The following is a 14,685-nucleotide window of genomic DNA, read 5'->3' as shown; positions in this document are numbered from 1 at the left end:
TGCCTTGTGGGTTACATGAGAGCCACACTACGATCTGTGGTGAATCTATTGTTGGTTGCTTTTACAGTGCCTAGGGGCTCGTAATTATCAAGTCTAGTGCTGAAATGGGATTAGTTTTGCTTCCAAAATCATAAGGAATGTCAGACATTATGCATGATCCCAGACCGCAGCACTCCTACTGAAATAAATCTCCCTAATTAACTATACGCAATGAAAGTAAATGTTGTGTGCATATACACAAACACACTCTGTAGACACCCTGTCATCTTTTAAAAAACATGCGAATATGCAATTCTGTTGTCAAATCTCATCTTTTTGTTTATGAAAACAGAGGTATCAGAGAAAACATTATTTGCTCTGCAACAAAAGAGATATATATAGTTACCTTAGAGAATATTTTGCAATGCGGGACAAAGTTGACCATTGAGGATCAGGTGTCTTTACTGTGTTTTTTTGCATTTAACAAAGTGAGGCAGCATGTACAGTACCTTCACTGCATGAAGGCTTTAGGTCAAAGGTGAGGGAAAACAACAATTTACCTGCCTGCCACCCATCCCGTTAAATATGAACAAATTGTCAGTTGGCTCCAGGGAATTGCGGTCTCTTTTAGCCTGACACAGACAGTTAATCCTCATTCTTGGCTTACAGCCATGATGCCATACAAGGTCAGCCATATTAAAACCAACAAGGTCGGTCCGGGCCAGGGACATTAGGCAAAGCCAGAAAAGTCCATTTCAAATGCACATAATCAGATGAAAATACCCTTCAATCCCTCGTGCTGGAATTGGTTCAATTTCTTTTAACTGTACAGTAATTATGTATCAAAGTTGCAAACTAATGCTATCCAGCTTGTGGCTCAGTGGTTTCTGTGAAAGCCCTTAAGCACAACAATGACAAGATTTTCAACCAAATAATAATTTGTGTGGAATGGTCGTTAACTGAGGCTAAAACTAGTCAAAACAAGTAGAATATCACAGGGAAAAGGGCATTGCATGGATGCATTTCTCTCAGTAGTTCTTGCTGCTCTGTCTATGTTTTGTTTGTGTGTGTATTGGCGTGGGCGTGGTCTCCCTTCCTCGTTCTCCTAGCTCCCGGCTCTGCTCATCAGCCCCTCATCCTGATCCTCCCTTACAATAAAACCTTTCCTTACCAACACCACCCTGTCCGGGTCCTGCGTTTGGGTCCCACCTATGTTCATAACATTAATTGGTTCAAGAAATCTTACAGCAGTGGTCTCCAACCATGTGCCATCAAGAGACACGTGTATGCAGGGTTTCATTCCAACCAAACACTACACCAGATGGGTTGGCTGATTTGTTCCTCTCTGGATAAAGGTGTGCTAATCAGTGAATTCAGCTGCTGCAGTGTTTGGTTGGAATGAAACCCTGCACGTCTCTCTGTGGCACATGGTTAGGGACCACTGACTGAGTTTGTCCAGCCTTATGCCATAAACTACTTAACTAAATATAGACATGCAGACTAAAATAACTTTATTTTACAGCCCGCTAATTACGGTGTAACTAGTTTGTAATTATGGGGTACTAATAAAATAACAATACTGTAGTTACAGGGTAACAGTCTAGGAAATCTAGGAACCAAGCCTTGTAGTTGAAACTGTAAAGGACACCAAGGATCTGTCCAGTCTGACCCTGGAAAAGACACTTCCTGTCCAACTGGTCAATCCTACAGGACCTCAGAGTTCCAGTGACAAAGAAAATCTGTCGACAAAACCAAAGAAGAAGAAGCGTGGCTTCTTTTCTTGGCTATCCCGCATATTCCGGGGGAAGGAATCTGCTGGCAACATGGCTGCAACAGCAGAGACGCTGCTCCAACAGACCTGCCAAACAGAAGCAGATGAGCCAAAGTCCTGCTTGACTGCCCTCTCACCTGCAGTTCACTTCTGAACTCCTGTCATCTTCCTATCCACTTTACACGAATGAACAACTGAATCATTTTATTTGAATACATTTATTTGCACACTACTGTTACTGTGTCTTTGCGCATTTCTTCAAAACACACCTTTATTCCTGAGTTATGGGTAATCTGTAGCCTAAAGTAGTGAAAGTGTAATGGAATTACCAAATATAAGTTGCCCATTAACATTTTCTATACCTCTATTACTAACAATGTAATCAATACTCATTCTAAATGTGTCTGTTTTTTCACTGAGAGTTAATTTTGCTGCTAATATACCACTTGTTATCTGCAAAAAAAATAAAAATATGTTTATTATGGTAACACTTTATTTTACAGCCCGCTAATTACGGTGTAACTAGTTTGTAATTACAGTACACCTACTTACTCCATAACTACAGGGAACAAGCACCGATAACATTTGTTTTGTCCCCCCTAATTACATTATTGTACCCTGTAATTATTTTGTATGTATGTAGTAAGTATGCAGTAATTACAAAAATAGTTACATCTTAATTACCTTATAAATCTCTCATAATTACAAAACTGTTACCCCTTAATTCCCGGACTTCTTGTTTTGTTACCCTGTAACTACAGCATTGTTATTTTACTGGTACCCCATAATTACAAACTAGTTACACTGTAATTAGCGGACTGTAAAATAAAACGTTACCAAATAACTTTCACTTCACAGTGGCAAAAGGATTAATTACTATTTCATTTCTACACAGAGTAGCTTTGGAACAGAAGAGACGGAGCTTGATGGTGCTCGATATTTAGCTGAAACGTCTGGAACTAATTTCCACTTTCATTTTAAGCTTTGAACTGAACTAACCAGCTACCATGTCTATACTCTATACTGATTTGTAGCATTTTTTTTTTTTTGATTTTCACCCCTCTGCTCTTCTCATCCCTAAAAAAAAGACAAAGACATCATGTCTGACCAATACAGGTTGCAAGCCAACAAGCCTTACTTCACCTCTGGTCTGGCTACCAACCGTGCACAACTTTGAAGCGGGTAACATTTCCATGGTAACAGCGACCTCTCCGATTGGTGGAGAACTGGCTAAACCTTGTGGGTAGTGTAGTATTTCACAAGGAATTTAGAAATGAAACACAATTTCTTACCAACAAAACTACAATCAAATTGACTATAGCTTCTACAGGAACATACTGTATATAGTCATTTTATAATAGCTCATGGTAAGTCGACCTTACACTGTTAAAACATTATGACTAATAATCAAATTCCCTGTGGGAAAATGAAAGGGAAATTTACTAGTGGCAAGTAGAACTGACAAACCACACATCCAACATTTATTTAACTGGTGACTAGTGTAAATATGTATCTATCTGTAGCCTAGAGCAGAGCAGTAAGCTTTCTTCCTACTTCCCCAAGGGGAATTGGGGAAGTAGGAAGTTTGGAGTTGGAGTTTGATATTATAATCTTTTTTATTGGGCTACACTACGCAAGAAGAAATCTTGGACCATGGTCAGGTAATAGCACTTTTATCAATTTTATCACCTGTCACAGATCGCCTTTCCCAAGCTGATGACGTACATATTGGGCACAAAGTGTTTTGTTCTTTATGTATTACACAATATTTATAGCAGTAGTCAGGCTTATCTGAGTGCCCAAATGAATGAATCGTTCATCAGGAATCTCTTATGCAATATCAAAAATCTTTGCTGGTCAGGAGTCCATTTCTCTGCCTGTGTAAAATAAAGGACAGTAGTGTATTGTGTGAGTTAAAGTAAACTTCTTAAAAGGATAGCATCCCCATTTCAGTGTACAGTTTTTCCCCTTGAAAATAGCTAGTTGAACAATAGAAATAGAGCGCTCTCCAATACAAGTGTGTGAAATTGAGCTAAAAACAACTTTGGCCGTTGGATCCACCAGGCATCTTTTTGTAGCTGGCAACGCAACAGATGCTTGGGGGAAGCACTTGTCATGGCTACTGCTGTTGCTATGAGACAACTGACAACCATTTGATGTGCAACATTGTTTTGCTAAAAGCTGAAGTATTTTTAACTTCTAGTGCTAAGCGCTCTGATTGCTAAAAACGTGCTCTGCTCAGAGCGGGACAGGAACACACACCAGCATGTTTTTTTCTTTGAAAACACAAGAAATAGGAGCTAGTGGTCTAAAGGCAGTCCAAAATGGATATTAAGCTTTAGTTACTCTGGCATCATTTTATTCAATTTAGGTAACATAGCAACACAAATTTCTGTATGTCTGAACAATATCTCATGGTCAGTTTGATGCCTAGTTTCTACAATTTGTTTTTAACCACAAACTTTATTTCTGTGGTCTATTGCAGAGTATGAAGCTGCAGCAGTAAAGCTGCAGGGAACAGACAGCTACTCAGCAGTGGAGTGTAACATGGAAACAGCACAAGGTGGATTTGGTTACTACTTTTCAACTTGCAGTGTAAGTTAAAAACACATTTTCACCGTGGAAGCATGTAAAATGATTGAGCTACACCTTTTAGTATCGTAGTATAGTATTTAGTAGTAGAGGAATAGACTCCTGATCCATATTGGTTTCTGATATTGCATAACATTGAATTCTGATAAACGTGTTTCTCAGTGTTTTGTTTTAGTGCCATCACTCAATTTGGTGAGACAGAAAATCCAAAAGACACACCAAATTATTTATTGGCACAAAAATAGTGATCATACCAGGGGCCCAGCAAACATTCAGACATTCATCCACTGTACTGGAAAAGGTTCATTCAGCATCAACTTGGGAGGATGAATGTATGGTCATATGATTACTAAAGCTAATTCTAATGTAATGAATGCAGCATGTTTGTTTGACACTGATTTTATTTAAACATTTGAGCACAATCACAAGACGCCACGGTACAGTGGTTGACAACCACTGATTTGCACAACAGCATCACCCAATGACCTAGTACACCAAATTGTAGGCTCACAAACATAAACCTTAACAAGATGCTGTCACACTGTAAAGAGCTAAACATGCAATATCTCTGGAGTTCACTGATTGTTATTCAGCATCGACCGCATTTTAACATAAATTTTCCCATGTTTTTAATTCTGCTGCTGACTGTTGCTGTGTTTTCGTTTGTCTTTGTTGTTTTCTCCATTTCTCTTTTTAGCTCTCTTTTCAATGGAATTTCCCTTTGTTCTCCATTTATTGTCTCTCTCTCACTTGCATGTTACGTTTTCAATTTTTTTAAGATTCCGTGCACAGTAGAGTGTTAAAAAGGTCAATCACTCAATTAATTAACAAGATAAAGCCTGGGTGAACAAGTTAATATGCAAATAAACCATGTTGTCGAGGGAAATCCACTTGTTACCAGCTTTTCTTGGTTCACTGCCACACACACGTAGCACTTGCATTAAGTGTAACACACACAGAATGCCTCCTTCCTCTCACCTCACCTATATGCATCAATTATATGAACTGTTCTACAAACCTCCTTTCCTCCTCACAGAGGAGGTGACACTGAAACAAAGAGAAGCAGAAGAAATAAAGACCTTGTACACACGCTACTTGGCCTAATTATAGGACACGAAAGCAACAAAACCCATGACTGGTTACTGTGTGTTTGTGTGTGTGTGTGTGTGTGTGTATGTGTGTCTGCACATGTCTCCTTGTGTATTTCAATGTCATAGGACACAGCGTCAGCTAAATATCAAAATCTAATTTATTTTGCCCGTTCTCACTCCCTTCAAAGGTCATAGAATAATAGCTTGCACTTGAAGGGAAACAATATATGATATACATGATATATACAGTATATATAGCCAAATAAGAGCCATTCTTAAACTGCACCAACCTGCAGGAACTGATGGAAGGGACCCAATATTGAACTTGGGCCTCGAACCAAACTTAACCCAACATCAAGATGCACTATTTAGATATCATTATAGGTTCTTTGTGTGAGGCTAGAAAGACTTTTCTGCACCATTTCAGAATGTCTTGAAAGTATTTCTCTGATATCTCTCCATTTATGTATGAACATCCTCTACCTCTAGGCACAGCATCAGATCATGCAGTGGTCATTTTAAGATAGTTGAGGTTCAATGGTCTGCAATGCGGCCACACACTGCCTATAATGATTCATCTCAAGGTGACTCCCTTCCCACTCTGGCACACTCCACAATGGTTGTCCTTACTACAAAACAGTCATCCATCACTGTGTGTAAGTTACACACGCACACACACGGATTAAATCATGCTGATAAGGCTTCGTCACAATCGCTTCCTCTTGAAGGGTGAGTCTCTCTTGAGGAGAGGACATAAAACCAAAGCAAACAGGGTGAAACCACAAACACATTTCAACAAGGCTGACTACTGAATAAGCAGTTTACAACTCTAAATGACTGATCTATGTTGGCATATTTACATTGCATTCAAAAGACTCATAACTTCGATGATTTGAACTGTCAAGAATTACAATACTCTTCTTACCATGGTGCATATAGAAACATATCATAAAGAAGCTGAACAGTGATTAACTGCATAGTTTGGGTTTCTTTCAGAAACAGCATATCTCAAACTGTGTATTTTTTAAACTGTAATTAAGTGGAAAAACAGCTGACATTTCCTCCCATATGTAAATATTTTATGAGCCAAGGACCGAGCTGAACTATTGGCAATGCACTGTAATGTCAAAACTGGACAGCCACAAGAATCAACCAGATTTTGTGAATTCCTGATAAAAACATTAAATACAGGTTTTCTGCAGGTTCTGCGCCATAGTCTACATAACTGGTTTATAGATTGAGCATAAACTCATCAAAATGTTACCATAAACAAATCAAGTGCTTTCACAATAGCACAAAGGGACGCATCATAAAAGACGAGTACGATCGAGTACCAGGATCAACCTCAACATTTCCTTTGAGCTACTTAACCTGAGCAGCCAGAGTGTGCAGAGGACAGGGCAGCAGAGTGGGTTTGGATTGGACTGCTACAGTATCAGCCAACAGAGTGACCTATAGCTGGCTGGGCACGGAGCCAAGCAGAGGGCGAGGGAACAAAAGGGCAATGTGTATTATAGAGAGATAGAGATAAAGTGATGGATAACTAAAGAAAGGATGAACGAAGAAGAGAGAACGCATGTGTATGAGAGAGAGGCAAACAAAGCTGCAGAGGGCGAGGGAATGAAGGGACACAGTGTAAGAGACAGACAGAGAAAGCCATGCATAACTACAGAGATGAAGAGATAGAAAAAGAGAGAGGATGCATGTGAGAGACAGAGAGAGCAGAGATGGATTATAGATCACGTAGCACCAGAAACGGACAGAGAACACCACTAAAGGGACTGGCGCCAGATAGTAAAACAATATCCTCAAAGAAATGCTCCACATTTTCTTTTATTATTATTGGTCCAGTTCAGCACATTTTACTGTTTGGGGCACGAGAACTAGATCATAATAAAAACTTTATGCCATAATAAACAGGTTAACCTTTTGAGGTCATGCAAAACAGGCACGCAGGAGAAATGGGTCAGAAATTCAATGTGATTAACCTAGTGGGCCATAAGGCGAAAATAAGTGATTGAAAACATATTGTGGGTTATAGATGTTACCACCAATCCACACTGCCATAACATGTTAACCATGTATCATGGCCTTTAACAATGAATCATCTGTGCGGTCCTGCCCATTCACTAGTAACTACTTTGCTTAGTGTCTGCAATACATTCACTTTTCTTTACTTCTGGTATAAAGCTCTAATCATACATAAGGTATGCATGAGTATACATATATGTGAATATGCAATCCTGACTCAAATGGTGTCCAGCTGTCAACTCCGTATTGAGATTTAACAAGGCAGGCAGACACGTATTAAAGATGATCAGCGTCAGTCAAGGAGAGAAATATGCCCTCTGCTGTTCAACACCCACCCCAACATCCTCAGTACCTCATACCACAGCCGTCGTTCCCAACCACTCCAGGGTCAAGTTGTCTTTGAGAATGCAGGGATTAGCTTTCATGCCTCTTGTCCAAATTTTAACCGCTAGTGTGTAAATTGCAAAAGTGACCCCAGGTCAGTGTCACCCCCTCCTCCCCACTTTCTCCTAGCCATAATTTAAGTTTCCTTCAAGTATTTCTGAACAGGAGTGATGCTCTAGGATAGGTTTTGCATTTCAGATGAGGAATTAAATGAATTAAAGGAGAGTCATCCAGGGGTCCTAGATCTGAGTTGGCATTCCCTAAAAATAAGGCCATGTCTCACTTTGTAAAGGTTGAGGGAGCAGATGTCTGAAAGTTAGAAGAGTTTTATCTCAAAACACAATTACACAATGCTTCACAAATACCAGAAATGACAGAAACCATATTGTGAAAGACGGTATCTGTTTCAAATTGTGGATGTCTTGTTTGGAAATTAACCTTTTGCTATGTCTTGTTGTGAGAGAGAGAGAGAGAGAGAGAGAGAGAGAGAGAGAGAGAGAGAGAGAGAGAGAGAGAGAGAGAGAGAGAGAGAAAAAAAAGACAGAGAATGGGCAGTCCGTGTTCCTTCAGTGCGTCACTAATTCTTTTCCCCTTCAGAAAGTAAAGAGAAATGTGGCAGAGACTGGATTCAACCCCGCACAGTCACCAGGGGTTGCTGGTTTCCAAGGTTACCACCAGGCACACCAGTTGGTGGGATATTCATAGCGATAAGGAAACTAATCGAAGACATTAGTAGAAAGTAATCCTGTGCACGGCAATGCATGTTCATTGCAGTGCCGGCAAACACATAAAAACATTGTTAGTGAAGAATGTGGGCTCGATGCACACTGAAACTCACAGATGGATTGTTTTGAATTACTTGAATTACTTGATTCACTCTCATATTACAAGCCAAACATTGGAGTGAACAATGCATCCTTCACATCCTTGTTTCATTACGCTTGCATATCAACAAGGCTATGTGCAACAGGTGTGTTGTACTGTAAGCTGCCTGTGATTCATAACAGGTCAAATGAACCTGATGTGGGCAGGAGGCAAAACGTGTTATCCTCTAATATTTTACTTACACTATGAGAATAGAAAAATGTCATCCTGAGAGTTTTAGTGTATGGCAGGTGGTAGCAGAAAGGTCCCTTGTGGAATTCTAGGATTGGCTGGGAAACCGTGGGTGGGGAAAGTGAATGAGTAACGCTCTCCACTGCCTCAGCAACTACTGTCGAGATGCCTTTGAGTCCGGCACTTAACCCTCAGCTGCTCCAGTGGAGCTGCTCAGAGGCCGACAGTAGAAGACCGCGGCTGCGAATGCGAGGAACTGTATGAATGTGAAGCCGGGTGTCGCTGGAAAAGACAGAGGCTGCACAGTCAACTTTCCCTGGTTAAATAAAGCTTTAAAAAAAGGTTTTTCGTGGAAATTAATAAAAAAAAAAACATTACGTCATGTCTCTATTCTCTATTGCACAGGACAGGATTCCTGAGCGCTAAGGCAGACCCGTTCACTTGACTTGAGGTCATGACATCATCCTCAGGAGGAGTGCATAGAGGAACCATAAAAGAAGTGTTGTCATGGAAACCGTACAGCTTTCACACCAACAGATGGATACAGTACCGAGACAGTTCACAGACGGACTGTTGTTCCTCTTCATGTGTCCTAAGGGCACTCAGGAGTCTCGACTAACAAAATAAAACATTTAACTCGAACCAAAAGATAGATAGTGCAAACATCTTTGTGAACCCTTATGATTGCACTTATGACCTTTAAACTCTCACCGCCTCCAGGTACATCTAACTAACTCCTACTAACTTGTAGGAGTGCAAAAACACAGAGCGGCCATTGAAAAAACTGATGTCACACATTCGATTTTGTGTAGAGCCAGAAAAGAAGAAGTGCTGGGGTGAATGAAGTAACAGCTCAATAAATGGGATGAGTTTCATTCACTGGAGTGAAGAATGCCAGAGAGAGAGAGAGAGAAAGACAAGAGTCCTTAAAATAGAACTGAATCCATGAGAAGACACAAAGTAATCCAGCCTGTCAGTAAATTGGTAATGTCAGGAGGCCAAATTGAAGTGTTGATTAGTGGCCAATCCTACAGCTTCCTGAACAAAGAGGAGAGGAGAAGAAGATTGGGGAGGATCATCTTTTCACTGCTCTCATTCATTACCGAGAGAAAGAGTGATCGGATCGCTGAGTTAATAACTGGACCTGTGTGGTAGTGGGGTGGGATGGAGTTATTCAGTGTCATGGCCCGATTAAAAAAGGCAGCAGAGAGTAACCAGCACTGATTTAAATAAATGAAAAACAACAATCCTCTGAATCAGTGGTCATCAACCTTTTCAATGCCAAGATCACTTCCCAAGGTGGAAGGACACATGGCCTTTTATTTTATTTCATACATTATTCTATCAAGAAATATGTCACATGCATCCATATTTTTTTCAATGCAGCATGTCAAAGAGGCATTAGTCTCTTTAAATAAATCCTCATCCATGAAAGGCTCTTGTGCGTGGCAAAAATGTGGCTTACATGGAATGATGCCTCTGTTGCAGCTTTACTCTACACTGATGGGTTTGCAAAAAGCCACCACTGAGCTTTCAAAACTGATTTCAGCTCCTCAACTTTCCTTCAGATAGATATAGTCTTTGAATTTCTGGTGGTTGTGATGCTGCACTAGGTTGCCCCTTCTACAACACTCGAGCTGGATGAGATAACAGACGTACACACTTGTCTTGACCAAAGTGAACAAAAAGTCCTCTTCCCCTTAAATGTGAAAACAGTATTTTTGCCTCCTTTTGCGGAACTTGTCATAGTTGCTGGATTAGTGAATGCAAAGGCAACAGTTACTGTACTTTCGCACAGCTAGGTTACGTACGTTGACATAATTATCTGATTAGGTTAGATGTTTTTCCTGACTACAATGTAGCCTATCTTCTAATGCTAAGCAAAATTGATTCATTAAATGTTTTATTGGGTTTAATACTATATTTTTGCATTTTTTTGAATGTGAAAACAGTCTGGCACCTACTTGGAAGGTCCCAAAGATTGACCCACTTGCCACTGTGGCGACCACCAATGTACATGAAAGAGTGACGATGTGCTAATATATGCATGTGTGTGACTAAGTCTATAAGCAACCAACGCCACTGCCACTGACCTCTGCCTGTGGCCTTTCTTCCACTCTTCTCTTTCTCTCTATCTCTCTCTCTCTCTCTCTCTGAAACTCTCTTTAAAGCTGACACATAGCAGTTCTCCATTCAACTTGACATGACTCGCCTGTGTAGCTGCCTTTTTAAATGTGATGTAATTACTTCAAACTTTAAGTCCTCTTTTATCTGGTGTTTCATTATCACGTCCACCCTCTGTATGTTATTCTACGATACTGTCCAAAGTTGTGAGATCCATAATTATGAGATGGCTGATAGTGTATGTGACTGTGAGGACTTCCATGCATAAGGATATCAGCCGCCTCGCTTTTACCATAACCTGGGTGCATGGTGCAGTGTGGGAGGATACGGAGCCAAAGGATATCAGTCTTAGTCCATTTAACAAAACTCATTATGAAATGTTTCCTATTTACACATCCTCTTTCCTCTATCTCAAATCTCCCATTTAAAGCAAGTGGACCTCTGGCATTGGTGGTTCATATCTTTGTGGTTGAGTGACATATGTGCCTCTCTCTCTCTCCCCCACACACACACACACACACACACACACACACACACACACACACACACACACACACCCACACACATTAGGTGGACCACTGTGGTGGAACAGATGAGGGGAAATGGAACAGTCCTGACAGAGACAGGGATAAATTGAGAGATAATCAGGTGTGAAATCACTCTGGTTTTCTTTGTGCAGTAATTCGGCTTGTCTCTCACTCTCTCTCAGTGTCACTCAACACACCGGGCCGTCTCTGTTTTACACAAAACTAGTATAGTAGGCCAGTAGAGCTTTTAGCACACACTGGTGGTACAGTACAGTACAGTAACCTGCTATCAACTGCTATATAACTGCTCCCCTGCAGTGTGTATTCAGCCTTCCCTCCCTCCCTCTCTCTCTAGCCTGGTTTCCATTCTAGTATTTTTATGACACTTATAATGATGAAAATAGAGAGGCTCAAAGGAAATTATACAATAAACAGCAATGGAAACACATTTGTAATATAATAATGTAACGTAAAGTTTTTGTGGATGTGTTGTCTGACGTACATTCAGTCTCTTTATTTGCTTCAACTCAACTGATGGAAATACACCTAATTTGCATTTTAGTTTAAGCAACATTTCAAAACTTTGCATAAAATTCACATAATATCTGGAAACATAGCATATCTGGCACTATCTGGTAGTTGGATAAACAGCAGACTGGCCAAACAGCAGATGTGGTGTTACAGACAGTTTGGACAGTTAAGGCTAGAAGCGTACCACAACCAAGCAACATACACACACATGCAGATATGCATGTAGAAATACACAAATGCACATGCCACCCACACACACGCACACACACACACACACACACAGACAGAGACACACACTTCATCATGTAATGACCCCCTGTTGCTGCAGAGTGACATTAATAATCAATAAAAATGTCTAATACACTATATTTCACGCTCTATATTGCAGGCCTGTGGGTTGCAAGCAACAGCTGTGGTGCTGCACACCAACTCCTCTGCCAATACCAAACAGTGTGCACACATACACACAAACATGTACACACACACACACACACACACACACAGAGTATTGTGTTGTTCATCTAACCTATAAAAAAAACAAAAACGCTGTCGTCTATATATTGCTCCAGTGTGATTGGCACGCCTGTTGGCAAGGAAACAGCACTAGTCAACCCCCACTGCACTCTATATATAGAGCAACAATGCTACAGATGGGCTTATGTGTCTTAATTTGAAGACGCTAGTTGTGCTTTCAAAGTAAACTTTGACAGAAAAAGGCATAATAATATACACTTGCTTAGTGTTGAGATCTGAATGAGGATAATTGAGTGAGTGTGGAATTGAGGAAATCTTCTATCCCTGTACTACAAATACACTGAAGATAGTGACAGTATAAAAAATAGTCTTCATCTTAAGGATATGACTATCTTATCAAACTATTAGTCATGGTTACATTGTTGCATAACACAACACAGAAGAGAAGCAACTGTGAGAATTGTATTGTAGTAAAATTTATTCATCATAATTATAATAATAAACTATTTATATAGCATTTTCCAAAAAGAGAGTACAAAGTGCTTTACAGAAAGCGAGAAACAAAGCATTAAACACAAACAGTAATAGAACAAACGGGAATAAAACAAGATTAAAAACAAGTGAAACAATTACTTAAAAGCAAGTCTATAAAAGTGTCTTGAGAAGTCATTTAAAAGAAGACAGACTTTGCTAGCCTAATTTACTCATTTCCTGATTGATGATGAATTACATTTGAGGACAGAGCTTGAGTTCTATTGACAAGGAAGGAGCAGAACCAGTTCAGTGCCCCATCTGTAATATCAACCCAGTGCCCAGACAGTTAATTAAAGTTACATGATCAACTATATCAAAGGTAGCTAGTCTAAAAGAATAAGAATATCACAATCACCTGCATCTGCTGCTGATAGAAGGTCATTAGTTACTTTGAGCAGAGCAGGGACATCAGCTAAGTGGAAATAACTTTCTCTAAAACTTTTCAAACAAGTAGCAATTTTGCCTGTATTTATTGAGGATCTAGGACAGGCCTATTCAATTGGCGGTCCGCGGGCCACATCCGGCCCAGAAGCAACCCTGCCTGGACTGGCAAATACCTTTTTATTTTACCGCCATCGCCAAACGCCAAACCAATGTGTTTAATTTGCAATGAGTGTGTTGTGATAGTTAAAGAATATAATATTCGGAGGCACCACATTGAGAAACACCAAACTTTCCGGACAAACTTTCCCGAGGGATCACAGGAGAGGGACGCTAAAGTGCAGAGTTTGATTGCATCTTATGATCGGAGCCGTATTACCCTGGTGCGGTCATGCACAGACCAAGAGACAGCTACAGCAGCTTCCCTTCGTGTATCCTGGATCTTAGTAAAGAAGAAAAGGCCATTCACAGCCTGCATGCTGGCTGTCGTGGATGAGGTGATAAATGACAGTGACTAGTGTGACATCCGCTATTAAAAATGTACCCGTCTGACACTTCAACTATTTGCAGGGTTGAAATTCTAGCTACAGATGTTTTTGAAACGCTGTTAAAAGAACTAAAAAAAGCTGATGTCATGTCTATTTCATTCATTAATTTGCGTTTGTTTAAAATGTGTCATTACCAAAAGCTAAAAAAAGGTTTTAAATAGGCTGCTGAAAATAGGCTGGGTTTCTTCAGGAAGGGTTGGAGTATTGCATGTTTAAAACAAATGGAAAGGTGCCTATGGTCAGTGGGCTGCTGATGATATATAGAATTCAAGGGCTAACAATGTCAAATATCTCTTTAATAAACTTGGTGGGGAGAATGTCTAAGGGACAAGTGGAGGATTTCATATTGGCTGTCTAAGTTTTCCAGATAAGCTGATGGGTCCTTGACAGGAGGTGAGATTTGGGTGAAGAACTGCAGGAATTTTTCACCCTTGACTGACGAGAGTCAATGACAGAATTGATGACATTAAACACTATCCCGGGATTATGAGGATTCTTGGAGATGAGACCAGAGAAAAATGACGCTCTAGCTTCCTCGTAATGTAGCATTAAATATGAGGTCTACAACAATAAGCATTAAGCTCTGTGTGAGAGTGTGTGTATTAGTGTGAGTGTAAAACACCCATATTCCCACACTTTTACCTTCAGTAATCAGTATAATT

The 14,685-nt window shown here is 40.1% G+C and overlaps 1 protein-coding gene across 1 annotated transcript in view; it reads right to left on the bottom strand.

The window, feature by feature from the left end:
• LOC139653733 (SPRY domain-containing SOCS box protein 4-like) overlaps window positions 1–14,685 on the bottom strand; it is a 47,769-nt gene that overhangs the window by 16,381 nt on the left and 16,703 nt on the right. The gene's annotated exons all lie outside the window — the stretch shown is intronic.

Source organism: Centroberyx affinis, unplaced genomic scaffold (assembly GCF_046629955.1).
Source record: "Centroberyx affinis isolate AG114_WGS23_722 - 3 ecotype Tasmania unplaced genomic scaffold, CSIRO-AGI_Caff_v1 ptg001954l_1, whole genome shotgun sequence".
NCBI lineage: Eukaryota > Metazoa > Chordata > Actinopteri > Beryciformes > Berycidae > Centroberyx > Centroberyx affinis.
Note: the sequence above shows the minus strand (reverse complement) of the source record. Positions and strands in the feature narration are given on the sequence as shown.